Source organism: Hylobates moloch, unplaced genomic scaffold (assembly GCF_009828535.3).
Source record: "Hylobates moloch isolate HMO894 unplaced genomic scaffold, HMol_V3 SCAFFOLD_1, whole genome shotgun sequence".
Taxonomy (NCBI): domain Eukaryota; kingdom Metazoa; phylum Chordata; class Mammalia; order Primates; family Hylobatidae; genus Hylobates; species Hylobates moloch.
The window spans coordinates 115819885-115847213 of NW_026652276.1; the positions used below are offsets into that span (position 1 = coordinate 115819885).

At 33.9% G+C, this 27329-nt stretch overlaps 1 long non-coding RNA gene across 2 annotated transcripts in view; it reads right to left on the reverse strand.

Moving 5' to 3' along the window:
• The window catches only part of LOC131381969 (uncharacterized), a 62073-nt gene extending 35433 nt beyond the window's left edge, over positions 1 to 26640 (reverse strand). The window contains exons 1-2 of one of the 2 annotated variants that reach the window (XR_009211083.1): positions 26439 to 26640; positions 25677 to 25774 (exon numbers count right to left, since the gene is read on the reverse strand). This is a non-coding gene — a long non-coding RNA (uncharacterized LOC131381969). Of the gene's footprint in view, positions 1 to 4576; positions 4654 to 25676; positions 25775 to 26438 lie in introns of those variants that run through there. The other variant, XR_009211086.1, reaches the window with a different exon arrangement.
• Positions 26641 to 27329: the final 689 nt, after the last annotated feature.

Genomic DNA, 27329 nt, shown 5'->3' on the forward strand with positions numbered 1-27329 from the left:
TTCTACTTCGTTTAACAAAATTATTTTAAGTAATCTTGAAATGCATAATACAAGTGGACAGAAAAACTGCAAATGAATCTTTCATTTCATAGAAATTTATATATATAATAAAACCATTTAAAATAAATAATATAAAAACAATAAAACATAATACAAAAGTGAATAAATTGATAATTTAAATTGTATTAGTGCATTTTAAACAAAGTAACCACGTGTACCTACTTTTTTGGTTTGTCACAATAGTGAAAAATACATTTACCACTTCTGTTAAATTTTAACTTCTGGAAATGTGTTACTGGCTTAGCAAAATTGAGGATTTCTTTTTTTTTTTTTTTTTTTTTGCGTTTTCTTGTTCTATACACAGTATAGTCAGAATTAGCAATATTGTTTATTTCTTAGCTGATTAACACTTTTACATTCATTCATTTTTATTTTTAATATTTTCTTTCCATAAAACAACAGATATGCAAATATTAGAAAAAGTATTAAACATAAGGATACATTTGTAAAGGGCTCACACAGTACAATTTCACAACAAATTCCAGAAATGGAGATACTGCCCATTACTTTTTTTTACTGGGAAGATTATTGCAGGTGTCATATACCTCCGTAGTCGGGACATTTTAAACACAAATTAAAATGCCAAGTCATTTTGTATACTATGACGCATTTGGTGTAATTTGAGTTATTTTGGATTGTATTTGTAACTAGTCTGCTATCATTATTAATTGTACCATATATATGTACATACATACACACACAAATACACACACACACACACACACGTGTACCCACAGGGGCTGAAGGCAAAGCTGGATATTTCAGTTTCCTCTTACTACCTTGAACAAAATTTGCTGCTCAGTCTGCATTTATAGTGAGCTAGCAGAATAACTGGGAGGTCCCCATGTTAATTTCCACACAATGTTTATTAAAGGATAAGAAATAAAAATGTGGTATTTTAAAGCTTTAATGAATATTAATAAAACTCAACAATAATCATAGTAATTGTTCAAAACTTAGCTTAATACAGAATTTTTGGGGAAAAGAATAATCACTGACATCATTTAGAAAGGCCAGCACTCAGTTATCAGGAAGAGCAGATTGCTTTCTCATTGGTTTTATGACGGTTTTTATAGGAACTACTGACAGTGAGCTTCCTCAATAACTTATGCACAAGGGTAGACTTTACCTGTGACCTGGGGTACAAAGCTAATCCCATGACTCAGAGCCTTCAAATTCAAATGTTTGAAGCCCCAACTTTATTATTTATATATGTTAACAACTTACTATTTGTTAAATTATCTCTCTGGATCAAAAGGTTACTATTCTTGCCCTCATGTAAATGTCCTTAGGTCTCCTACCTTTGTTAATCATACATACGTAATTGGTTCCTATGTAACACACATTGTATTTGAAGCTTCAATTATTCTTGTGCAAAATAAAGGCCAGGTCAAATTGGCTCTCCCAGCTTCCTCAGCACCCTAACTGTGTGTGTGTATGTGTGCTTCATGAAGAGAGATGATGAAGATAATCACATTTACTGCTCCTTCCTCAAACACCAAATTATATCAAAGTCGTATCATACTGGACAGAGGCCAGACCCTACATCTGACTGGTTTGTGATTGCTTAGCTAGGTCTTGGGTTGAAATTTATTTTACTGGATAGGGGATATATTTGTGCACCCAAAAGTATGTGAGACAGATTTCCATCGATTTAGAAAGTTTATTTTGCCAAGGTTAAAGACATCCCTCTGACATAGTCTCAGGAGGTCCTAATGACATGTGTCCAACGTAGTTGGGTCAATGCTTGGTTTTATACATTTTAGGGAGACATGAGACATCAATCAATATGTGTAAGATGTACATTAGTTTGGTCTGGAAAGGAAAGCCCCTGCAACTCCAAGTGGGGGCTTTCAGGTTGAGGTAGATTAGAGACAAAAGGTTGCATTCTTTTGTCTTTGATCAGCCTTTCACTGAATACATGGTTTACGTATGAGAGGAGGGTAGAGGCATAATCACATGTCTTAGTTTGGATTAGTGAAACAGTAGGGCAGAAGAAGCAATCAGATGTGCATTTGTCTCATACAAGCAGAGTTCTGTCTGTCTTTTGTCCACAAGAAATTTTCTTGTGGCAAATTGCAAGGGAGGTATGTAGTTTTTGTTTTGTTTGTTTGTTTTTAATCGTTGTGGCTATCTTATTTAGGAATAAAATAGAGGGCAGATTTGCTTGAGGGAGTTCCCAGCCTTACTTCCCTTTGACTCAGTGATTTGGGGGGGTCCCAAGATTTCTTCATCTTTCACATATTAATTTTCAGAGAACCAGAGAACGTTACTCCATTGTAAGAGAATGAGACAGTCCCTTCAATCTAGGTGGGAAGCATGTCCAATCTGCAGTGACTGAGAGGAGGGCTCAGTTGGTGGAGTTGGGTTGCCCATGGCTGCCTGTGAGGCAGGAGAATAGGGTCTGGAGGCAGGGATACTAAGGCTGATTCATGCTGACTTCCTAGAACTAAATCAAAAGGAAAACTCCGACTTTCCACACCTAAGTAACAAAAGGACTTGAGGCTACTTCGGAAAATTCAAAGTATCTCTGACTGGTTGCTTTTCACAACCAAAAGACTGATTGCCGGCCACTATATCATTTACATAGGGTGTACACTGAGTAACCAATGGGAAACCTCTGGAGGGTATTTAAAACCCAGAAAATTCTGTGAGGGGGCTCTTGAGCCCCCGTGCTCAGACCTGCTCCCACCCTGTGGAGTGTACTTTCATTTTCAGTAAATGTCTGCTTTTATTGTTTCATTTTTTCCTTGCTTGTTTGTGTATTTTGTCTAATTCTTTGTTTAAGAGCTAAGACCCTGGACACCCTCCATCGATAACACTAGGGGGCTGATCAGGATTCAACCAACCTCTGTAGCATAAAATAGGGCAAGCAAACCAGCATTTAGAGGCACTAGCAGTGACTAATTTCAAGCTCAAGAAAGGGGAGTGTGGAGGAGTTGGCCATATTTTCAGTTCTACTAGAGAACTACAAGGACAACTGATGCAAGGAGAAGAATGGCCCCCTCTCTAGGCCACCACATGCTTCGGCTGTTTAATAGCTCATTCTGGTGGTCAGGAGAATGAGAATATCGTGAGCAACCTGAACATTAGAGGAGGCAGGCAGTAAGAAGAAAGAAATGGCAAAGGCTTCTATGAAGTTCACAAATGACTAAAAAGTCTGAGAAACTCTCAGAAATAGCTGGGAGACACTCAGATGAGCTAAATCCTACAGACTATGAACCAATTTTTTATTCGTACACAATTACTATCTTACATTTGCATCTAAAATAAAATGCATTTTGTTTCAAATTAACAGGAGGATAACCCGGCTGCAAATTAAGTAGTTAAATGTGTCGTTTCTTCACACCATCTATAAAGAGGCTGGGATAATCATTGCTTCACTTTTAGTCTATTTTCAAATTATTTTGCTTTTAAACTACATAATATCCCCCACTTTGCTTATTCCTTTAGTGCCATCAATTCCAGTCCCCAATTGTAGCACATCAGGAAAACTATAAAATCTGCCTCTCTGTATACTCCACCTAAACAACCAATTCAAATTAAATTGTACATAGCTGGGAGTAGAGTAGAGATTCTCCTTTCCTTTTTTTGTTTTGTTTTTGATACAAGGTCTCTCTCTGTTGCTCAGGCTGGAGTGCAGTGGGAGGATCATGGCTCACTGCAGCCTCAACCTCCTGGGCTCAAGTGATCCTACTGCCTCAGCCTCTTGAATAGCTGGGCTACAGGTGCATGCCACCACATCCAGCTAATATTTGTATTTTTTGTAGAGATAGGGTTTCCCCATGTTGCCAAGGATGGTCTCAAACTCCTGGGCTCAAACGATTTGTCTGCTTCCACTTTCCATAGTGCTAGGATTACAGGCGTGAGCCACTGCACCTGGCTGAGATTCTTTTCTGAAGTACATTTGCACAATGTCACACAATGTCAAACACAAAGTAATGAGTTTTATAGTTTAGTTTTTTTTTTAATTTTTATTACATATCTCCAGTCCCATCTCATCTCATCGATTACAGTCTTTCTGTGCTGGAAATGGAAAAGGTTAAAGTAACAATAATTGGAAAATACTAGATACATCAAATACCTTAAGTTTCAAAACCACATAGATTCAAGAGCACAGAGTTAAGACAAATAAGTAAAGAAAAAATTACATTGCACTTTCGTAATGCAATGTGTTGCAATTTGTGTGCTCTGAGAAGCTGATTCTAAGATGAAAATTAGCATTAGGAAGCTTAATAGAGGATGTTCCTAGAATTAACACCTGCAGAAGGGAATTAAGGATAAAACTGATCTGTGATGCTGCCATAAACAGTCCTTAACAAACTGCATACAGAGTCGTAAAGAGAAGCCCTGAGCTGAATCAAAGGAGGTAGAACTTTATACTCCCACATGGCTTAGTCAGGCCATGAATGTCATTCTGTAAGAAGGCATGACTCTGGGTGAGGCACGACTCCTGAACTCAGGCAGTCTCTGTAGGGGTGACAGCTACAGGCTTTCTGCTGGAAGTATCACATACCTGGGGAAGGGAGTCGTTCATTCCTGCGAGAATATGTGATGGGCTCATCTCAGCATCTGCCACACTGTGATTAGCTGGTCAAGTGAAAAATAAGGAGGAAAAAATTCCTGTCTGCTTGTGGAAAGGCCCAAGACTAAAATGAGAATTTAATATATTTGGAAATTTCCAGTACTTTCAATGACTACAATAGTAAGAGACAGTAGATGAGATTGGAGAGATATGGAACATGCTATGTATGTCCCATAAGAAATTTGATTTTTATCTCATTGGGTGAAGAATGAGAAACCACAGAATGATGGTGAAACTGGAATTAGAATAATGCAATTTACATTTTATAGGTAGCTCTTGATTTATTTATGAAGTTCTAACGCTTTTGAGCTTTTTCATTATAGACTATGAAAGCAATAAAACGCATGTCTTCTTAACCATTTTTCTATATCACACAACCTTGCAGATTCTAGTTGTTCAATAGATTTGTAAAAATGAATAAATAAATGGAACTATTTGCATGATTGGATGGTGATGGGTTTGATTTGAACATGTTGAGCACCATGAGGACAGTATCAAAGATCAACAATATACAACTGGAATTTTGTCTTTATTAGAGGAGGTTCTTGGAATTAATACCTGTGGAAAGGAGTTAAGGATAAAACTATGCTCAAAATAGACATAAAACATATTAGTACTCAAAATAAACATTAAAAATTTAACAGTTGTTTTAAAATAGAAAGGGCATTAAGTAAAATTCGGCATTTAAAAAATGCTCCCAAGGGCTCAATGCTTCATGCCCATTGCAATAGTTTGTGATCCTTATGTCATTGCTAATTGGAAAACATCTCTTATGTATATTACCTAACATGGTTATTATATTAGAACACGTGTTCTTTGCACTTTTAATCCAATATCTTACTAGAGAAAACAAGGTCAAGAAACAGGCAAAAATAATTTCAAATAACAAATGCCACAACCACAAAGGTGAGCCAAAAAAGTAAATACTCAAAGACATTCTTAATTATTAAGCAGCACTTATCTTTGTTGAATATGACTACTGTAAAACAAATATATCTATTTATAGTAAGAACATATTTTAATACTAATTCAGACAATCAAATCTACTCTACCCATATAACCCTTTTCTTAGAATCGTCTTCATTCTAAATTTATGCAGGTATTCACAAAGGTTTCCATGCCTGTAATTTTAGTCTCAGAGTACAGAGAGTGAGAAAATAAAACAGGAAAGAAAATACGTGGAGAAGTAATGGCTAAGTATTTCTTGGTGAAATATACCAACCTAAAAACTCAAGAAACTCAGTGAACTCTAAGTAGGAAAAAGGAGAGTCCACGAGTTATACCACAGTCAAATTTCTATAAAACAATCATGCAGAAAAATTGAAAAGTCAATAGAGAAGAAAAGTATACATTACATTAAAAGAAACAATTGTGTGAATATAATTCAAGAAAATTCATCTGATAAGTGAATTCAAGTATAACTAGAATGACATATGATAAGACTTGGATCTAAAGAAATGAAGAAAACATGAAATGACAAATATATTAGTAACTATAACAGTTTCTTTAAATTCTCTTAAAAGTTTAAAGAGACACAGTGGACAGGTTAAAGAAATAATTGTAACGTTGTGGGATCCGTAACATATGTATATATAAAATATATTTCAACAGTAAGGCAAGAGATAAGAAGAATTACACTGTAGTAAATTTCTCATATTTTATATGAGATGGTACAATATGAACTCCAAGTAGACTATGATATTTTAAATAAAACTACTGTAATTTTTAGAGCAACACTAAAAATAATTTTTAAAAATTATAACTAAAATACTGGAATTAATTGAATTAAAATACTAAAATAAAGATAAGTCCATTAGTTTCCTAGCACCGCAATAACAAATTACCACAAACTCAGGGGCTTCGAGAGCACAACAGACTTATCTTACAGTTCTGGAGGTCAGAAGTCTAAAAAAAGTCTCAAAAAGCTTTTAAAATTGAAGTATCTGGCTGTTTTTCCTGGAGATTCCAGGAATCTGTTACTTGACTTCCAACTTCTAGAGGCTGCAGCATTCCTTGGCTTATGGGTGCATCACTCCAGTATCTGCTTCCGTTATCACAAGTTTTGCCGTCTGACTCTGACTCTTCCCACGTCCATCTCATACTGACAATTGTCATCACAATAGGTCCACATGGTTAAACCAGAATAATATCTTCATATCAGTATCTTTAACTTATTCACATCTCCAAAATTACCTTTGCCATTCATAGGTTCTGAGCAATATTAAAGTGGACATATCAGGGTAGAGGAACATTATTTAGTTACCACTGTAAGAAAGTTGAAACTGAAAGAAAAGAAATGGGATACATAGAAAATAAATAGTAAAGTGGTATACTTAAATTCAATTATACATAGTTGTCTTAAGATAATCGCACAGTAATATATGATTACATTAAATGTAAGTGAACTAAACACTCTAAACACAAGACAGATTGTCAGAAAGGATTTAAAAAAACCTCATATTTAAAAAGATCTAAATATGAGCAGAGGGAATGCACATCAAAAGATGTAGAATCAACCTAAGTGCCCATCAGCCAATGAGTGTTTTACATAAAGTGTTGTACATATATGCATGAAATATTACTCAGCCATAAAAATGAATGATAATATGTCTTTTGCAGCAACTTGGATGGAACTGGAGGCCATATTCAAAGCAAAGTAACTCAGGAATGGAAAAGCAAATACCACATGTTCTCACATAAAAGTGGGAGTAAGCTACGGATCCACAAAGGTATACAAAGTGGTATACAGACATTGGAGACTCAGGCTGGGGGAAGGCATGAGGGGAGTGAGGAATGAAAAATTACCTAGTGAGTACCATGTACACTATTTGGGTAATAGGAGCCACTAAATGCCCAAACATTACCACTATACAATTCATTTATGTAACCAAAAAGTACTTGTACCCTAAAGCTATTGAAATGAAAAAACAAACAAACAAACAAAAAGAAATTCACTTCAAATGTAAAGAAACAGATATAATTAAAAGTAAAAGGTTAGAAATAAAAGACATATCGTACAAATTGTAAGAATAAGAAAGCTGGTAGGGGACTATTTTAACGCAAGACAGAGACTTTGAGACAAAATCAGTAATAGTGTTAAATAGGAATATTTTATGATGAAAGGTTCAATTCATCAGGATGATGAGCTATGTAACTAATATAAATAGTTTCAAAATGAAGCAAAATATGATGGAAGAAATGAAGAATATACAAATCTTTAAACATAGTCAAAACTTTTAATGCTCCTCTCTTAATAGTTGATAGGGCAAATAAACAAAATTTCATAAAGATATGAAACATCTGAATAACATAATTAGTGAATCAAAAGAAACTGACATTTATAGAAAAAAGTACCCTTATAACTATAGAATATACATATTTATCAATTGCTCATGAAATATTCACTAAAATAACAATAGTCTGAGTCATAAAGAAAATCTCAGTAACTTTCAAAGGGTTAAAATAATATGGTGTGTACTCTGTACAAATGAAATTAAAATAGAAATCAATAAGAATACCTGGAAAGTATCTAAATATCTGAAAATTATAATGTGTTTTAAATATAACTCATGGATCATAGTTTAATTTTCAGTGAAAATTAAAAAATATTAGTTACATTTCAAAGCACCATGGAGGAGAAATATACATATTTAAGTGCAAGTATTATGAAAGAAGGACGGTTTAAAATCAATAATTAAGTTTTAAATTAAATTATAATTGTTTTCACTCTAGTAAGTGAAGAAATAGCAAATTAAACTTAAAGAATTTAAAAGCAAAAAATAAAAATGTATCTCAAAATTATTGTTTTGAATAAAGGAAGCCCGGCACAAAAGAAAATAGGTGTTGTGTTTGTTTAATTTTATCATTTTCTTGAAGCTCAAGAACAGGTGAAGCTAACCTATGGTACTAGAAATAAAGCAGTAGAAAATGACAGCATCCATGACCTAGTCATTCAAACAAAAAGCCTTGTAGTTTCTCTCCTCTCACTTTCAAAACCAAGAGTGAATGACTCACCGAGTCTCATTGCTTCAATATTTTTGACCTCTTTTATTTTAGTTATTTCATCTTTTGCACAGGTATTGCAGCAGTCTAAGCCATGATTCTCTCTCTTTGTGGTGATTACATCAATATAACACCAGGTTTTATTTTTCATTTGTGAAATATTAAGAAAAGACAACTATATGTCAGGTAGGCCCTATGGCACTTACAAGAGGAAAAAAAAGAGTTATCAAATATATATGATCCCTCTCTCAGGAGGTTTATTGTCAAATTGAAAAATGAACATTATTCAAATAGTCAGATGAAGGAATACCAAATAAATGAACTGCATTCCTGCTATGAGTAAAGAGTATAGAGTGGCAGCTAAGTATGTCACAAGCGTATGCACAATGCTGCAGGAAGGTAAAGACATGCTGAGAAAAAAGTCACACTACAGAGATCTTGAAATGTGGATAGAATTTATTTAGTTAAAATGAGGTGACACATTTCACATAGAGGAAAAAGCATGACCCCATTTCCCTGATGTGAGACGAAGCATGGCACTTTTAAGGAATTGAGAAATGGCTAGAGTGAAGGAGTACAGACGGTGGAGAGAGAGTGGAGGTAGACAAGACAGAGGTAGGAATGAGAATATGCAGGCCCTTGTAGACCATGGTAAGAAATGTCTTCTTTAAACCAGTGTAATATAATCAGAAAAGAGATGTTATTATATTTTTAGTGATTCTTGTGTTTTCAGAATGCGTGTGAGGAGCATAACGGAATGCTTTGCGTTAGTCCTGCTAGGAACAATTTGTGCTTTGGATGGGGTTTATGGAGCAAAGAGGACCACTTCATGTATAGATGAGAGGTAATATACAAACAGCAGGGTGATAGTTTGGATATGGGAGACACAGAAGACAGGCAGATATTAGTGATATCTGCCTGACTTTTGTGGGGCAGATTTGGAAGGACACACAAATGTCCTTCTATAAAGAAATAGGAGCAGAAAAAAATAATAGCAATTCTACATACATGATTCAAGAACATAGAAATAGTTTCTAGCTCAATTATAAGGCAAGAATTATGCTCATCCTAAAGTCAGAAGAAGTAAATGCAAAATAAGAAAACTATAGAGCAATATCCCTCATGAACATATTTTCAAAGATCTCTTAAAATTTAGGAAATAGAATACTGCAAAATATAAAATGATAAAACATTACAACCAATTGGTTCCATAGCAGGAGTTCAAGGGAGATTTAGCATTGAAAATAAATCCTTGTAGTGTGCTTCATCCTCATCAAGGGCATCTATGAAAAATCTACAGCTGGGCAGAAAAGAGTACATAGTGTATAACTTCATGTATGTGAGACTAGAACAGAAAGCAGTGAATACAGAGTGAGAGAATGAAGAACTGTGGCTGCTTACAGCAGAAGGCTGAGGGATAGGTTGACTGCAAAGGAGCATAAGGGTGCTATTTGTGGTGATGGACAGCTTCTAGATATTGAATGGAATGGTAATTATATCATTATTTACATTCATCAAAACACATCCAACAAATTGTGTTCATTACACTCAAAATGATTGCTCAATAAAGCTTATTTTGAAAGTGAGAAAAAAAGGGTCAGGAAAAGCTAAAAATAATAAAATGTAGTAACTGCAGAGTAAGAGATTGGGGGAAAATAGAGTAATCTGGAATTTTGAAACATTATTCTTATTAAAAGCAATTATTATATGAAGTTAGTTAATACACAAAAATGCTCTCTGTGCAGTTCATTATTTTCAAGAAAACGGAGAAAACTTACCACAAATTATTTAATTGTATTATTATTTAGTTTTCATTCACAGAGAATGATTCGAATCAAAAGGAAAAAATATTAGTACAACAATAACAATTCTAAAAAATGTGTAGATTAGGTTTTACCTATTTATTATTTTCCTATTTCAACAAAATGAAAACTGTCTATAATATCAGTTATGCAGCAAAAAGTTAAATCTGTAGTGCTGAAGACAAACTTAAAGAAAACTTGAAGTGGAAGATACACTTGTAAAACATTGAATAAGTGGACAAAGAATAACCCATGGACAGAATGAGAGTGAGACATTTAGAGACGTCACGGGGAGAGTAACAGTATTCAACTTACAAGTGTTTAGAGTAACTAAAAAATAGACTATCCAAAAGACAACTAGTGTGACTACCGCATGCGTTCTAAATGCTAAAACTGCATTTTGGTATTAAAAGCAGGGTAATCATAACATGAAACTGGGCTTTCTCTCGCAAGACCCCTAGTTCTATCACCACATTCCCCAATTCTGAAAATTCTGAGACATTCCTTGAACTCTCTCTTCACTGCTGCATTGCATCAGCCGCTTTGCCTCCTCTCCTGATTCCGTTAGTGGTTTGCTGCTTCTTAGTACCAACACTGAAAGGGGCAATGAGGCTTCGCGAGTCCCGTGACGGCACTGACTGGGATGTTGGCGAGAGCTGGTGCGCTGCTGCTGGGAGCTAGTGCCCCACTGCTCCTGCTGTCCCCCGAGGTCCACATCACAAGACTCAATGATCCTGGAAGGTGCCTTCATCTTATCCAAATACTAAAAGTAATCACTCATTAACGAATTAATTCAACTAGTTATCAATGTACTCAACACATAATTATTTAGCATTCACCAGCCCTGTCATAGGCTCTAGGCAAGGGGCCAACTAAGCAGATAAGGTCTTTGAAAACAAATTTTTGTGGCAACAAAGGCTGTGAAAATTAGAGTCCAACGTTCTTTTAATTTTCACCTGGTTTGTATTTCAAACACCTCACTCTGATGTAGGCATAAATAAATGTGATTATGCCACAAGGGAATCTCAAACATTTAATACAGTGTTCAGAAATGTCTTGTTCTGCTTCTCTTTGACTTTAAATACATGGGTTCATCTACATCCTACCCTTTGCCATTGGTATTAACTTTTCCCCATAAGCTTTGGTCACTAGTGGAGGCTGAACACTTCAATTCATATTCCCAACTCTCCCAGACCAAGATGTGTCTGAAATATTCCAGGGAACACAGTTCAGTTTTAATTAAGATGGGGTTCTTATTACAAGTGGTATAGTGGAACAATTTCAATAATTAGATGGAAAAATACTAAATACAAAATCTGATATTTTACATTGAGAGTAATCCATATGTTCTAGGCAAAGATTCAGAAATCACCACCTGGAAATTCCTTAAAAAAAATCAAACATTTTTTTGAATATTCTCATCAAAATCAAGCTAATTGCAGAGCAGTAAAAAGAAGATCAACTTCCGATGTTCATTTTGCAACAGTAAATATCATTAAATATAGAAACAGTCAACCAAAATGAATGTGGTCCAAGAAGCCCATACATATTCCAAATGATTAGCATATGAAAGCCACAAAAGGACATCTAAATTATGTAATTCATTTGATATAATACCCAAATTTCTATGCTGCAAAAGGTGCCAAAACATAATATTTATTATGATAAGGATGCAGTGAATTATTGCAATTAGTGACTGTTAAGCTTAATTTGAATGACCATATTTGGGAGATTTTAGGAAAGGGTAATGAATCTTCAGTTATGTAGAGTTTAGGTTATTTCCCAAATCTCATGTTCCACTAAAATGAATTATACCTTAAGAAATGACTGTGAAAGTAAATTTTATTAACAGATAGTTTTAAAAGATATTAATTTATATGTTTAGAATAAATGACACATTTATAATAGAATTATGACTACCAGTATGAAAAGGCATAATATGTTCATCATGTACGGTGAACAAAGAAAAGGTTAAAATTGTTATTAGGAATTTCTTTTTGGCAAGGGCTTTATGCTTTCACTGACAACATATACTTTTAGAATGCTATGGGGAACTCGTCAATTTATTCCTAACATTTTAGAATAAAATATTTTAGTAGTACTAAAATTAATATGGCACTGGAAAATAAATGCACTTTGCATTCATTATTAGATAGAAGGTAATGAATAGCCATTAATCAGAATTTATATCTCATATCTCCTAACATTGATAAAAAATATTAGGACATATTCTAAATGGATGAACAAATTACATTTTCTTTTATAAAATATAGCCTGTAGTTTTGGAAAAATAAAATGTTAAAGTTTTACCGTAGATACTATTGCTATTTCTTGAAAATGTCATCAATTTAAAAATTCAAATAATCACTGTGGTCAAATCGGCCTCAACTGTTATGCTTTTTATTTCAACTTCCACTCTCTTAGTTAGGTGATTTCCTAAAATAATTTTACAGAGGCAAGAATATGAGTCCTATGTGGTTTTGACTAATCTGAATTATGTAATTGATATGACTGATAAAGACTGAAGAAAACAATTTTCAGGCTAGCAACTGGAACTCCAGGAAAAATTTTGCTGTCCCAGTCCATAATTTCACTAACTTAGCTCTTCAGTCCTTCTTGACTCCGAGGCCATAGTTCCTCTTCCTCCTCTTCACTTCCCCTCTTCAATATTATCATATGTGTATGGGGATAGTGTCCACCTAGAAATCTTGCCACTGACGCTTTTCACAATCATATCTTGAAATCTCCTACTTCAAAATTTGCTTCTTAAAAAATTTAGAGATCTTCCCATGAATCCCTCAGTTTAATTGTAAAATGTTAGCTTTTCTTATCTTAATAGCCCCCAATATATCCCTGTGTTGAGTCATCTTAACTAGACACCAATAAGATTGTAAATACATTAAAATAATTTCTATGTACTATTTGATTTTATATCTCATTGAAGTGTTCAGGAGGTACTGAGTGCTAAATGTAATTAATATTATTGAATGAATGAATGAGACATGGCTTGCAGCTGCTTTGGTCTTTCTCTTCCTTTGCTTTTTCAGAATCTCTTGAAGCTGCCCTCCAATGCTCATCCTTGTTCTTTTGGGAGAGCTCTTTCTCTTCCTCTATTTTAAATGTTCATATTTCCAAGATTCCTATTTTAACGAAGTTTTTTTATTCAGCTGTTTGTACTGTCTTTTGATCTCACTCATTCTCATCCCTTCATTTTCTACCTAAGATGAACCAAATTTTACAGGCAAAATTTCCTTTCTATCTCCAGGCTATTATTCTTACCTTCCCAGTAGACATCTCCAAAACCAAAATAACTTCCTCTTTCTGTGAATCATAACCCTTGCCACAGGTTGGCTATTCTAGAAAGCACACTCTAAGGCAGAGGTTAAGAAGCAAGACATTTGAATGACTGTGTCTTTGGGATCTGTCTCTGCAGAAGGGATGAAAAGAGCAGGTGTAGCCAGAGAGGGAAACTAACCTGTGATTCGGTCCTGCCAGCAGCACTGGCCAATGACAATGAGGAGTTTGGAGCTTAAGTGAGCAGTCGGTTTTCCTGAATGGAGTCGGGATGGTCAGAGCTTCGTAACTCCTCTCAGTCATTGTGGGTGAGTCATCTGAGGAAGACCTTGAGTCTCTGATGAGGCAATCCCTGAAAGGATGACAGCTGCAGTCTGTCTTCTGAGCACATTCCCAGCAGTTGGATTAATTTATCCTCAAAGAGAAAACTGGAGAGTGCCTCTAATGTCCATCACACCACTCATAATTTGTTTCCAGGCAATAAAACACATTATGATTCCCTAGAGCATCCCGTTTCCTAATTCTGGCTTCACATACATCTAACTCACTGTTGAGTCTACATAGTAAGGATTATATGTTTGTGTTCCTAAATAAGTGTTTATTTCAGTACAGTTTCAGACTTACAGAAAAATTGGAAAGTTAGTACAGATAAGTTTTATGTAGAGAATGTGCCCTAGAAACATAGACTATAGGAGTGGATCATCAATATGAGAAAGGCCGGAGTCATCAATGTTGCTCAACACCAGTTTTCTCTATGAGTACCATTTTATATTAATATGGCACATTTGATACAATTAATAAAAAATCAAACCATTGCTGTTAAATAAAGTTCATACTTTATTCAGATATTCAGATAAAATCCTTAGATTTTACCTTAATTTTTTGGTTCCAGTATCTCATTCGATATACTGCATCACAGTTAGTAGTGACCTCTCCCTAATTCTTGGATGTGACAGATTCTCAGATGACTGTTCTTTGATGAACTTGACAAGTTTAAAGATTACTTATCAGATATCTTGTAGAATATTCTTCAATAGGAATTTTTCTCTGTTTACCTTATGATTAGACTGGGGTTGTTGGCTTTTTGGTGGGAAGACCACAGAGGTAAAGTGCCTTTTTCTCTCATCGTAGGAAAGGTGCATACTACCACATGACTCATCACTGTTGGCATTAACCACTTTCACCTGATTGAAAGAGTGTTTGTGAGGCTTCCATGGGGGAAGGTTGACTCTTTTCTCCTCTGTCTATATTAAACTCTTCGGGGGGTATTCAGTCACTACTCATAGCACACTCTTAAAGAGTGAGAAATTATCCTCTACCTTGAAAGTGGAGTATCCACACATATTGCTTACTTATATATAGAGTCTCTGTAAGTAAATAATGAGATAAATAAAAATGAGGGAAAATGTAGAACTCCTTCACAGAAGAATTCCAAGTAATACATGTGGATATTTCCCTTTCATATGATAGATTATAATTCATCACTGCTTTATATGTCTTGTTGCTCAAATAGCTCCAGCCTCGGTCATGACAGCTCTTTCAGAAGGCTCCTGAGTGCCTCTGACATACAACACTCGCTGTAAGATTTTTAATCACTTTAGTACTTTCTTGCACCACAACGTGATACAGACTCATTTTATGTATTTCCTGCACAAGTCTTAGAATCAAGTATATCTTTCAGGAGCCCAGGTTACTTTTTATGGAGAATGGTTTTAGATACCAATATCTGGGCCCAAGGTGTTCTCATTGTTGCTGGGGCTTTGTTGCTTGTAAGCGGTCTCTGCTAACAGAGCAAGGAGATGTATGTGAGTATTCTAACCCATACACTTACACATAAATATTTCCACACGTAGCTATGTGTATGTATACTAAGCTACAGAAAAGTTTATACTGCTGTCTCCAACACTATTTCATTGCCATAGAGATCGTTCTAGCTGCATCTCCTTGCTAATCTATGACCTCCCTCTACAACTTTAGGAAGTCTGGCCCCCACCATCTGCCATTTACTTATTTAAATGTTCAATATCAGTGTAGATATATAGTGTTTTTAGAATTGTTACCCTATACTCCTATGGAGTCTGGCGAACTTTGTCAACTAGACTGCAGTGATCATATGCACTTTTGACCTTACAGACTACACTCATTTGAAAAGTTTCTAGAACAGCACCCTTTTTACCCATGTTTTTCATTGAGGATGTTACAAATGATTACATTGTTGTCACATTTTGCATTCCATTCTGGATCCCCCAACCTCTTAAATGATTTTTTTTTAGTTTGTATATATTAAAATTCACTCTTTGTTCTATAAACTTCTATGGTTTTTGAAACATGCATACTGTCATGCATCTATCATTAAAGTACCACATGGAATAGTTTCACAATAATAAAAAGTCTCCTGTACTTCACCTCTTCAACCCTTCTGTCCTCTTCCTGAACCGCTAGCAGACTGGCTTTTTTGACTTAACAATATGCATTTAAGATTCATCCATTATGGCTTGATAGCTCATTTATTTTTATTGTTGAATAAAATTCCATTGTATTATTGTGTTAAAGTTCAATTTATTCATATTAGAAAGACATCTTAGTTTTCAGTTTTTGGTGACTAAGAATAAAGTTGTCATAAACATTCACTGGCAGGTTTTTGTGCAAACACAAATTTTTGTATCAATTGAGTATATAGGAATACAATTGATAGATCACACAGTAAGTTTATGTTTAGCTTTGTAAGAAACTGTTAAATTGTCTTCCAAAGTGGATGTACCATGTTGCATTCTACAAATAATGAGAGTTCCTATTACTCTGAATATTTGCAAGAAATTACTATTTTTTTAATTTTAGCCATTCTACTGTCTAGAGGTGTCTCGTTGTTTAATTTTGCAGTACTTTAATGACGAATGAGGCTGAGAATCATTTCATAGGTTTCTTTGACATATGTATATTTCTTTTGGTGAGGTGTCTGCTTAGAATGTGTTCCTATTTTTTAAATTTCTTTGCCTTATTATTATTAACTTTGAAAAGCTCTGTAAATAGTTTAGATTCAAGTCCTTTACCAGATACGTATTTTGAAAATATCTTTTTTCAGTCTGCAACTTATCTTTACCTTCTCTTAACAGTGTATTGTGTTGTAGAAATATTTAATCACAATAAAGACCAACGTAAAATTTCTTATTCCATGAGTAATGCTTTTAGTGTTTTATGTGAAATTCATTACCTAACCCAAAGTCTCATATATATATTTTCCTGTTTTCTCTAGAAGTTTGATGCTTTTGCATTTTATTTTTACTTCAATGATCCATTTTCGGTTAATTTTTGTGAAGGGCATAAGCTCTGTGTCTAGGTTCATTTACATATTTTTTTGCATGTGGATGTCCAATTATCCCAGTACTATTTGTCGTAAATACTATACTTCCGTTAATTAACTGACTTTGCACATTTGTCACAGATAAGTGGTTTGTGTGGCTTTAATCCCAAGCTCCCTATTTTGTTTATAGATTTACGTGTTTATTCTTTACACCATTGTGTTCAATACTGTAGCTTTACAGCAGGTCTTAACACAAGGTAGAAAGCCAGCTTTGTACTTCTTCAGCATTGTGTTGGTTAATTTAGGACATTTGACATTCCATATAGACTTTATATAGACATTCCATATAGACATTCCATATAGACTTTATAATTAATTTGTCAATATCTATAAAATAACTTGCTGGAATTTTAAGATTGCATTGATTTTATAAAGTTGACAATAATCGACATCTTAACATTTTACCTTCTAATTCATGATCATGCAATATCTTTCCATTTACTTAGATATTCTTTGATTTTTCATCAGAATTTTGTAATTTTCTTCAACTTGGTCATGTATATAGTTTTTCAGAATTTATATCAATCATTTACTAATTTGGTGCTAGTGTAAATGCTATTGAGTTTTATTCAAAATTCTAATTGTTCACTGTGATTTTATGTGAAAGCAATGACATTTGTGTATCAACCTTGTATTTTGCATCCTTGCTATAATTATTGGTTTCAGAAATTTATTTATTGATTCATTGTGATTTTCTTCACCAACAATTGTGATCTATGAAAACAGACAGCTTCATTTCGCCTTCTTATCTATATAGTTTTCATTTCCTTGTTTTGTCTCAATGCACTAGCTACTATAAATATTACTCTAAGCACTCCTTTTGTTGCATCTCATATATTTTTATGTGTTATGTTTTTTATTCTAATCATATAAAAATATTTTCAGTATTTTCTTGTAATTTTTTATTTGACTCAATGGTGATTTAGAAGTGTATTTGTTAATTCATACATATTTGTTAGTTTTTCAAATTTTAACATTTATTAATATTTTTATCTCATTCTCCTGTACTGGGAATACATACTTTACATAATTTCAATCTTCTCCAATTCATGAAAACATATTACATGGCCTAACGTATTGGTCTAATCAGAGAATGTTTCATGTGTGTTTGTAAAAAATGTGTGTTCTGTTGTTCTAGAACAAGAATTTTCTAAACATCTCTTAGGTCAAGTTGGCATATTGTGATTTATTGTTTAAATTTTCTGTTTCCTTGTTAATATTTTGCCTAGTTTTTCTATATACATTACTGAAGTTTAGCTATTGTCATCCCCAACTATTAATATTTTCTTGTCTACTTTTCGTTTAATTTTTGTTTTATGTATTTTAAGTCTCTCTTGTTAGGTGCATATATATTTATATTTTTATGTCTCCTTGATAGCCACTTTTTATCATTATGAAATCTTCATTTCCTTGCTAGTAAGTGTTTTTCAAGTTTATTTTGTCTGATATTAGTGTAGCAACTTCTTAGATTATTGTTTGCATGGTGTATTTTTTCTCATTCTTTTGATTTCAACATATTGTATCTTTTTAATGTACATTTCCTTTAGACAGTATATAGTTGTATCACGTTTAATTTATTCTGAGAATCTCTGCCTTTTGGTTAGAGTTTTTAATTTATTGACATATGTATATATATGTAATATTATATGTGTGTGTAATAAAGCTTACCATTTTAAACACTTGAAGTGTATATTTCAGTGGCATTTAGTGTATTCACAATGTTGTTAAATTATTACAGCTCTTTAGTTCTAGAACATTTTCAGCACCAAAAAACAAACTCCAAACCCATGAAGTAGTCACTTATTTCTCCTTCTGCTACCCCTTGGACACCACTAATTTGTTTTCTGTCTCTCTAGATTTGCCTGTTCTGAATTTTTTTGTATAAATAACATCTTATGTGGCATTTTTCTTGAGGTGGTGAGTACCTGGCTTATTCTCTTGGCTTAATGATTTAAGGCTCATCCATGCTGTTTCACTTATCAGTACATCATTTCTTTTTTTGACTGGATAATATTTCAACTTATGGATATGCCACATTTTGCTTATCCATACATGAGGTGACAGATATTAAGTTGTTTTCTCTTTTCAGTTATTGTGAATATTGTTGCTATGAACATTCATGTAAAGTTTATGTTTGAACACATTTTTGTTCTTTTGGGTATAATTATGTGTGTAATTGCAGGATCACGTGTAATTTTGTTTAACTTTTGAGGAATATTTAAATTGTTTTCTGCAGTGGATGTACTATTTAATATTACCACCAGTAATGTATGCAGGTTCTAACATCTCCACATCCTCACCAACGCATATTATTTTCCATTTCTTTTCTAACTATAGAAATAGTAGGGAATATAAACTGTTCTCTTGTTGTGGGTTTTTGGTACACTTGCTGATACTAGTGGACTTATAGCTACCATTTTACTACTTATTTTTGATACATCTTACGTCTTTTTTTATCCCTCTACTATTTCCTTCTTCTGTGTTTAATAGATATTTTCTTTGTGCTATTTTAATTCTCATTTTATTTCTTTCTCTACAAACTTTTACTCAATTTCTTAGTGGTTTTCTTGGGGATTACAACTGATATACTAAGCTAAACCAGTCAAATTTAGATTAATAACAATCTTCAAAGGCATATGAAAATGCAAATATATATAAAACTTAATAACTTTTATTATTATTATACTTTAAGTCCTGGGGTACATGTGCAGAACATGCAGCTTTGTACATAGGTACACATGTGCCATGGTGGTTTTCTGCACCCGTCAACCCATCATCTACATTAGGTATTTCTCCTAATGCTATCCCACACCACCCCTCCACCCACCAACAGGCCCCAGTATGTGATGTTCCTCTCCCTGCATCCATGTGTTCTCATTGTTCAACTCCCACTTATGAGTGAAAACGTGCAGTATTTGGTTTGTTGTTCTTGTGTTTATAGGTAAATAAATAAATAGATATCTTGGGAAAAATAAATCAGTTTGAAAGTAAAAAATAATAATAATACTTAATTTTAAAGGTATACAGGACATTGTTCTATATAATTCTTTTTCTTCTCCTTCCTTTATGTATTGTAAAGTCACCAATACATCATCATTATTGCATTATACAACTATTTTAAAATTAGGTAAGTTTAGGAAAGCATTACAAATAAATACACACTTACACTGTCTCTTACATTTAGCTATGTAGTTACACACACCAGTGATCTCTATTTTTCTGACTGAATTTGAATTACTGTCTCATGTTCTTTCATTTAAAACTGAAGGACCCCAGTATTTTTTGTAAGCACGTCTGCTAGCAATTATTTATTTCAGTTAATGTTTATCTGAGAATGGCTTAACTAATCTTCATTTCTGAAAGATAGTTTTGTAGTTCATAAAATTCTTTGTTGAGGATCTTCAATTTCAGCAGTTTGAGTATATTTTCCCACTAACTTCTGCACTGCATAGTTATTGATGACAATTCAGCAGTTAGTCTTATTGACTATTTCTTGTATATGACTAGTTGTTGTTTCTCTTTCTGCTTAAAGATTGTATCTTTATCTTTGGCTTCAAAGAGTTGGATTATGATATTTCTAAGCACAAATCTCTGAGTTTGTCCTATTTGGAATATGTTGAATTTCTGAGATGAGTAGATTACTGATTTTTATCAATTTTGAATAATTTGGTCATTACTTCTTTCCATTTTCTCTCTGAACCTTTCTCTTTACTCCTCCAGGATTCCCATTTTGTGTAACTTAATGTGCTTGATGTTTCTCCATGTGTGACTGGCTCTGCTAATATTTCTTTATCTCTTTCTCTTTTTCAGACTAGATAATCTCAAAACTATCTGCAAGTTTGTTGATTATTTATTCTGCCAACTTAAATCTGCTATTTATCTCCTGTGGATAATTTTTTAAAAAATTTCATGCATTGTACTTTTCAATTAAAAAATGCTCTTTGGTAATTTGTATAATTTACAAATTATTATTCATACTCTATTTGGTGAGATTTAGTTTTCATACTTTTCTTCAGTTTTTAGACATGGTTTTCTTTAGTTTTCAACATCTTTGTTGTAATAGATGAATAACAGCCTGTGTTTAGTAAGCAATGTCTGGGCTTCCTTAAGAACAGTCATTGGCCAAACTTCTCTGCTTACGTGAATGTCTAATAATTTTGTTGTTTATATGTTGAAAACTGGACTTTAAAAATAACAAAACATGGCAGTTTTGAAAGTCAGATTTTTCCCTCTTTCCTGATGTTTGTTATTTACTCCCTCGTTTCAGATGTATGTTGTTGCCGCACGTTACTATTGCTGTTGTTGTGCTGATGTTCTTGTTGTTTAGTACCTGAATGACATCTGTAAATTCTGTATTCTTTGTTATATATCGCCACTGCAATCTCTGCTTAGCTAGCTTATTGGGACAGAGATTTTCTAAATAGCTACAACCTATGTCCCTCAGTCTTTGCCAAATGGCTGCATGTGTGTTTTGGGCACGTCTCCAGTGATTTTGCAGGCATTTAAAACTCGAATGAATCATTTTCTGTTTGTGCTAAGCCACAAGGTTAGTAAGCTGTGAGAATGTAGACCCTTCTCTGATCTTTCCTTGTCATCCACACAGCCGTGTATATTTGTGAGGCTTTCTAAGTCTCAGGAGTATTTTGGAGATTTTCAAAATCTCCTATGGTCTTTGAATTATCTCCTCTACTTTTCCTTTTAATTCTACTCACAAACTTCTGGTTTACCCCAGTTGTCATTGTCACCTGAGGAAACTGCAGTTGACTCATGTTTTTTGTTTGTTTGTTTGGTTTTTGTTTTGTTTTCAGCAAAACCCAAGATAAATCCATTTACGTTGATCAGGTCAAATAAAACCAATCCCTGTGACAGGTGGTTCTAGGCATCTCACAACCAGGTGAAATGCTGAAAATTATCTGAGAATTGTCTTTCAAGGACTCCAAACCCATTCAACCCCTACAGAGCTTGTTAGCCGGCTGGTTCTCTTGAGTGTCCTGATGGGGAGGCTACCGACTTTCAAGGCTACCACACAATTGAGGAAAGATGGACAGGAATACGCCAAGTTTATAATGCTATAACCCTCACTTTTCTTACCAAGCTCCTGCCATTTTTCTTGAATATAACTTTAGTTAATTTTGAGAGTTTGAAATTTTTATTTTGTCAATTTTTACAAGCGTTTTCATAGCTCTTTTGGAAGAATAGATTTTTGAATGTCCTTATTCTGCTAATCCAGAATGCTTATTCTGCTAGACTTCTTTACTCCATATCTAACTTTGCCTAAAAATGTTTTGTTGTACTCATTCAAATGATATGTCACTTGAATGAATAGAAGATTCTTGACTATGTTTAATTAATTATTAGAATGCAGCTGGTAATTAATGATGTAATATATAGTTTTACTTATATCATTGGTAATTTAAAATATGTTGAAAGCAATAAAAATAATGGTAGCTGCCATTTAGTGAGTTCTTACCATACACCAGAACTTATGTTAATTCATTTGCTTATATACTTTAGTCCTTAACATGCTCATTATAACATTAACATACAAGGCTCATTCCAGAGGAGATAAAAAATGGAGGCTGATAGACTATAAACTTTTGTGATTCAGCATAGATAGAAAGTGTGGACATTAAGATGAGCTTCTGATCCTATCTTACTTCAAAGCCTATGCTTTAATAAGTGCCCTTTACTGTCCCTCCACTGATTAATGACTTGAGCTTTCCAAAGGGAAAGGTTTGTAACATAAAAACTATTGATTTTTTCTCTTTTGATTAAGTTTAGTTAAATCCATACTTAAGTGGTAGCATGGCACAGTATAAAGAGATATGACGAAGAATAAGGAAACTTCTAGTTCAAATCTCCTGTCAACATCTAACCATAGGACTGAGGCTGTGAGTAACAGAATAACGGAAACAAAATGCCATTTTAGTTAGTTCAGAAAAGTAAGTTCCTTCTTGAATATACATCAGTGGAAGCCAGTGCATTCTTTGTTCAAATTATCCAGAATTGCCACATTTTCAAGAAGTTTAAAAGTGCATTTTTTTCATTTCTTTATATTCAAAGAACCATATTACTGGGTAATATTTATAAAGGAATCAGCAGGCATCAGCTGGGATTTTGCTGATTAATTTTGGATAAGCTGCAATAACATTACTGGCTACTTAAGGGTTAGATTCCACATGAAGCATTATCAAGATTTCTTAACTCTGCTGGAGTCCTACAACTCCCAGTAGTGTTTATATGCATCCATCTTTGTCTTTTTCTCTATCTGTATGTAATAGTATTATAAAATTCAGTTATTGCAGCATTCAGAAATTTTCACTGAATCCAAATATAAATATACCATTTTATACACAAAATCAGTAAATGTTTTTCATATGAAAATAATCTTAACATTGAAAGAATAGGTTTTAAAAACCTCCATTTAGCCTTTAAAAATGGCCAATGTTATCTATTCTAAACCTTTATAGCACATATTGTTTGAATCATAAACATAAGTCATATTGCTATGCTTCCTACAAACATATACTGTCAAGGAAGGGAGAAAAGCTGGTTAAATTATGAACTAGCTGTATAATCTGCCGAGTGCTTTTCAACCTCGCCAGTCTCATTTATGGTATTGACTTAGTAATATTCTGATATTTTATTATGTTATCTGCATTTGAATTAAAATTTAAACTTCGAAAACACATTCTCAATAATAACCTCTCAAGCTCAGAGAAAAATGTAAGGCAGCTGCAGTTACACCCATCTCAAAGACTAAGAAACTAAAGAGCTAAAGCCCAGATACTAAGAAGTACAAATGGACATCAATCTTAGCACTGAAATCTAGGGCATACACTTTATTCTATACCATTTTTATACAAGAAAATAATATAAATACACACATGTGTGCATATACACACATAATTATTTTTAAAAATGTACATAGAATAACAATATATACTGACCTATTCAATTTAAACACATGACCATTTCTGTTTTATATTGTAATTATTAATAGGTAATATATTTCAATTAATATTGCTTTTTATAATAGACAGGATTAGGATACAGGAATAGAGGAGGATACATTGAATGCTAGGACAGATGAAGGTTTATTTGTAATGAATTAGATATAGTGTCTTAAAAAGCTGTAGCATTTTAAATTGATGCTTTGTAATCAGCTGCTTTAAATCTATATTGGAAAGAATGGCATTTTATACAATCAGAGATTGAAAGGAACCAAGTTAGAATCTTTAAGTAGGTTTTGATATTTTAACAGCAAGTTGTCATAGCAATAACTGACCTAGATAACCCTATGATTTAAAAATTATTTCACTCCTAATTACTTCCACAGGCCTGGCTATAGCAACACCTATAAACAAATCATTATATCTCTCATGTTCCAGTTGCAAGAACTTTTGTTGTGTTTTCTTTGTTTAAACATGTAAATAATGAAAATCACTAATGGAACAGCATCCACTGGGCTGTTATGTTGTGTATCTTATTAAAAATAGTATGTGTCCTCATGAACTGTCTTAACAATATGCCATAATTATTATTTTTTCTTCTTCTTCTTCTTCTTCCTCTTCTTTCTTCTTTCTTCTTTCTTCTTTCTTCTTCTTCTTCTTCTTTTCTTTCTTCTTCTTCTTCTTCTTTTCTTTCTTCTTCCTCTTCCTCTTCTGCTTCCGCTTCTGCTTCTGCTTCATCTTTTCTTCTTCTTCTTACTCCTCTTCTTCTTCTTCCTCTTCTTCTTCTTCCTCTTCTTCTTCTTGAGACAGAGTCTCCGTCTGTCACCCAGGCTGGAGTGCAGTGGTGTAATCATAGCTCTGCAGCCTCCACCTCCTTGGCTTAGGAGATTGCCCCACCTCAGCCTCCCAAATATCTGGGGACTACAGGCATGCACCACTATGCCTAACTGATTTTTGTAGAGATAGTGTCTCATTATGTTGCCCAGGCTGGTTTTGAACTCCTGGACTCAAGCAATTCTTCCACTTCAGCCTCCCAAGCTGCTGGGATTACAAGTATGAGCCACCACGCCTTACCATACTTTATTATTTTTTGACTGTTATTAAAATAAAATTATATAATATTAGAAAATTAGTAATAAAATTAGTACTCCTTTTGAAAGGACTCATAATGAGTTTAAGTCAACCTATAACACACACACACACACACACACACACACACACACACACACATTCATACAAACATACAATGACTTTTAGACTCCAGTCCCAGTGCAAATTCTTCCTGTAGAGGAAAAGCAAATGTTTGAGGCTATCTCTACTGTGAAATGGTAGAGTGAAAGTCATTAAATAATTGGGGCATCTACCTATCCTTGTTTTGAAACTATTTGCAAAACATTCAAATTTTGGGCTGTGTATGGTTTATAACCAAATCTCCCTAAAGAAAAGAATTCAAACATAGCACTGGCTTCACATATTCAGGTTCCTAAGGCAATTTCTGATTGTTTTAAATCAACGTGTCGGTCATACTGATGTCAGCCTCAGCCTCAGGTACACTTTGATGAGTAAGAATGGTAGCATTGAGAATTTTAATAAACTCTTATCATGAACAAAGAACATACTTGCACTTTCAAATCCAATAGACACAATCTTCTGAACTTCCCTTAGAGGACATCACCTCCATTTCTCCTTAGACTGATTTCCAAGGTGTTTTTTTTCTCTGTTTATTAAAGAAGTAACAGCAGACAGATCATACATGTGATACAACACATAATTTGTTATTTAAAGCAGATGAAATAGAAAAGGTGAAAATAAAAGTTAACATTCTAAAGCTTCAGCATAAAGTATGGTTTTTGTCAAAATACCAAATTTGGACCTTATTTTTGTTAAAGAGGATGGATGAGAAATTTAGTATTTATTTATTACTTTTAAGATAATAAAAGAGTATTGTGAAGCTCCTTTTTGGAACAAGGTTATAGAAAAACAAAAATAAGTAATACTAGAAATAAACTAGACCATACATCAGATGAAATAGCAAAAGTGGAAAGGAAAATATTTCACAAAATCTACATAAAAGAAAAATAAAACTCTGGGAATATTATTCAAAAATAATGTCAGAAATGTTGTTGCTGTTAGCATCATTTAGGACTGCTAGACATTCTTTTGGAGAAAATATTACAAATAAGAGCCTTACATTCTTAAATGTCATAACTTAAACCTTGACTCTGGCTCATTGCTTTCTAAATTTTCATTTTAGGGGTAAAAATAAAACTATGAATAGAAAAAGAAAATCAGTAGTGAAAATAAAGAACAGTTTTCCTGGCCTACAAAATAAAGTCTAGCCCAGGATCTAAGGAGTAGAAAGTTCTAGAGGCCCCACTGACCTTGGTGATTTGGATTACAAAGCTCGAGGTATAAGGCTGATTTAGGAGACAGGATCGGGGCGACCCGTGGACTGGGCTCTCTTGTGCTTTACATCTGCAGCATCTGGAGCCCCCCACGGTAAGAAGAGGCTTTGAAGCATCTTCATGGTGGAAGTTCTAGCCTGGGCAGCAAATAATTCCTACTTATGAAGAGGTCTTCAAGATGAACCCCCTTGCAAGAGAGAACATTTCTGTGTCTATTCAGTGATTCACATTACTAAAATATGTAAATAGTGGCTTTGTCCTCGCAGTGATTATTATGAAGTCATTCGATTACTATGAATACAATCACCATGCTTACTAGAATTGTTAAACTCTTATTTACATCTTGGTATGATAATATGGGATTAACAACAAACAAATCATTATTTAAAAGGTAGTATGAGATACACCTTTAAAAGAACATATAACAATTATATGACTTCGTTAGTTATCGTTCCTATATACAAGAGAGGTTACTTAAACCACAGAAATACATTTTCTCACTGTTCCTGTGGCTGGAAATCCCAGATTTAGATGTCAGTGCAGTTGGTTTCTTCTGAGACCTCTCCTGGTTTGCAGATGGTCACCTCCTTGCTGTGTCCTTGTATGGTCTTGTGTCTGTGTGCTGGTCTATCTGGCCTCTCTGCGTGTCCACATTTCCTGTTCTCATAAAGGCACCAGTGACACTGGATTAACGCACACCTAAGAGCCTCATTATAACTTTACCACCTCTTTAAAAACCCAATCTCAAATGCAGTCACATCTCAAGTGCTGGGGTTAGGGCTTCAACACATGAATCTTAAGGGGACACAATTCCCCTATATCAATGACATTAGAAACATGTCAATGACCAAAAGTCATGAGAGAGTT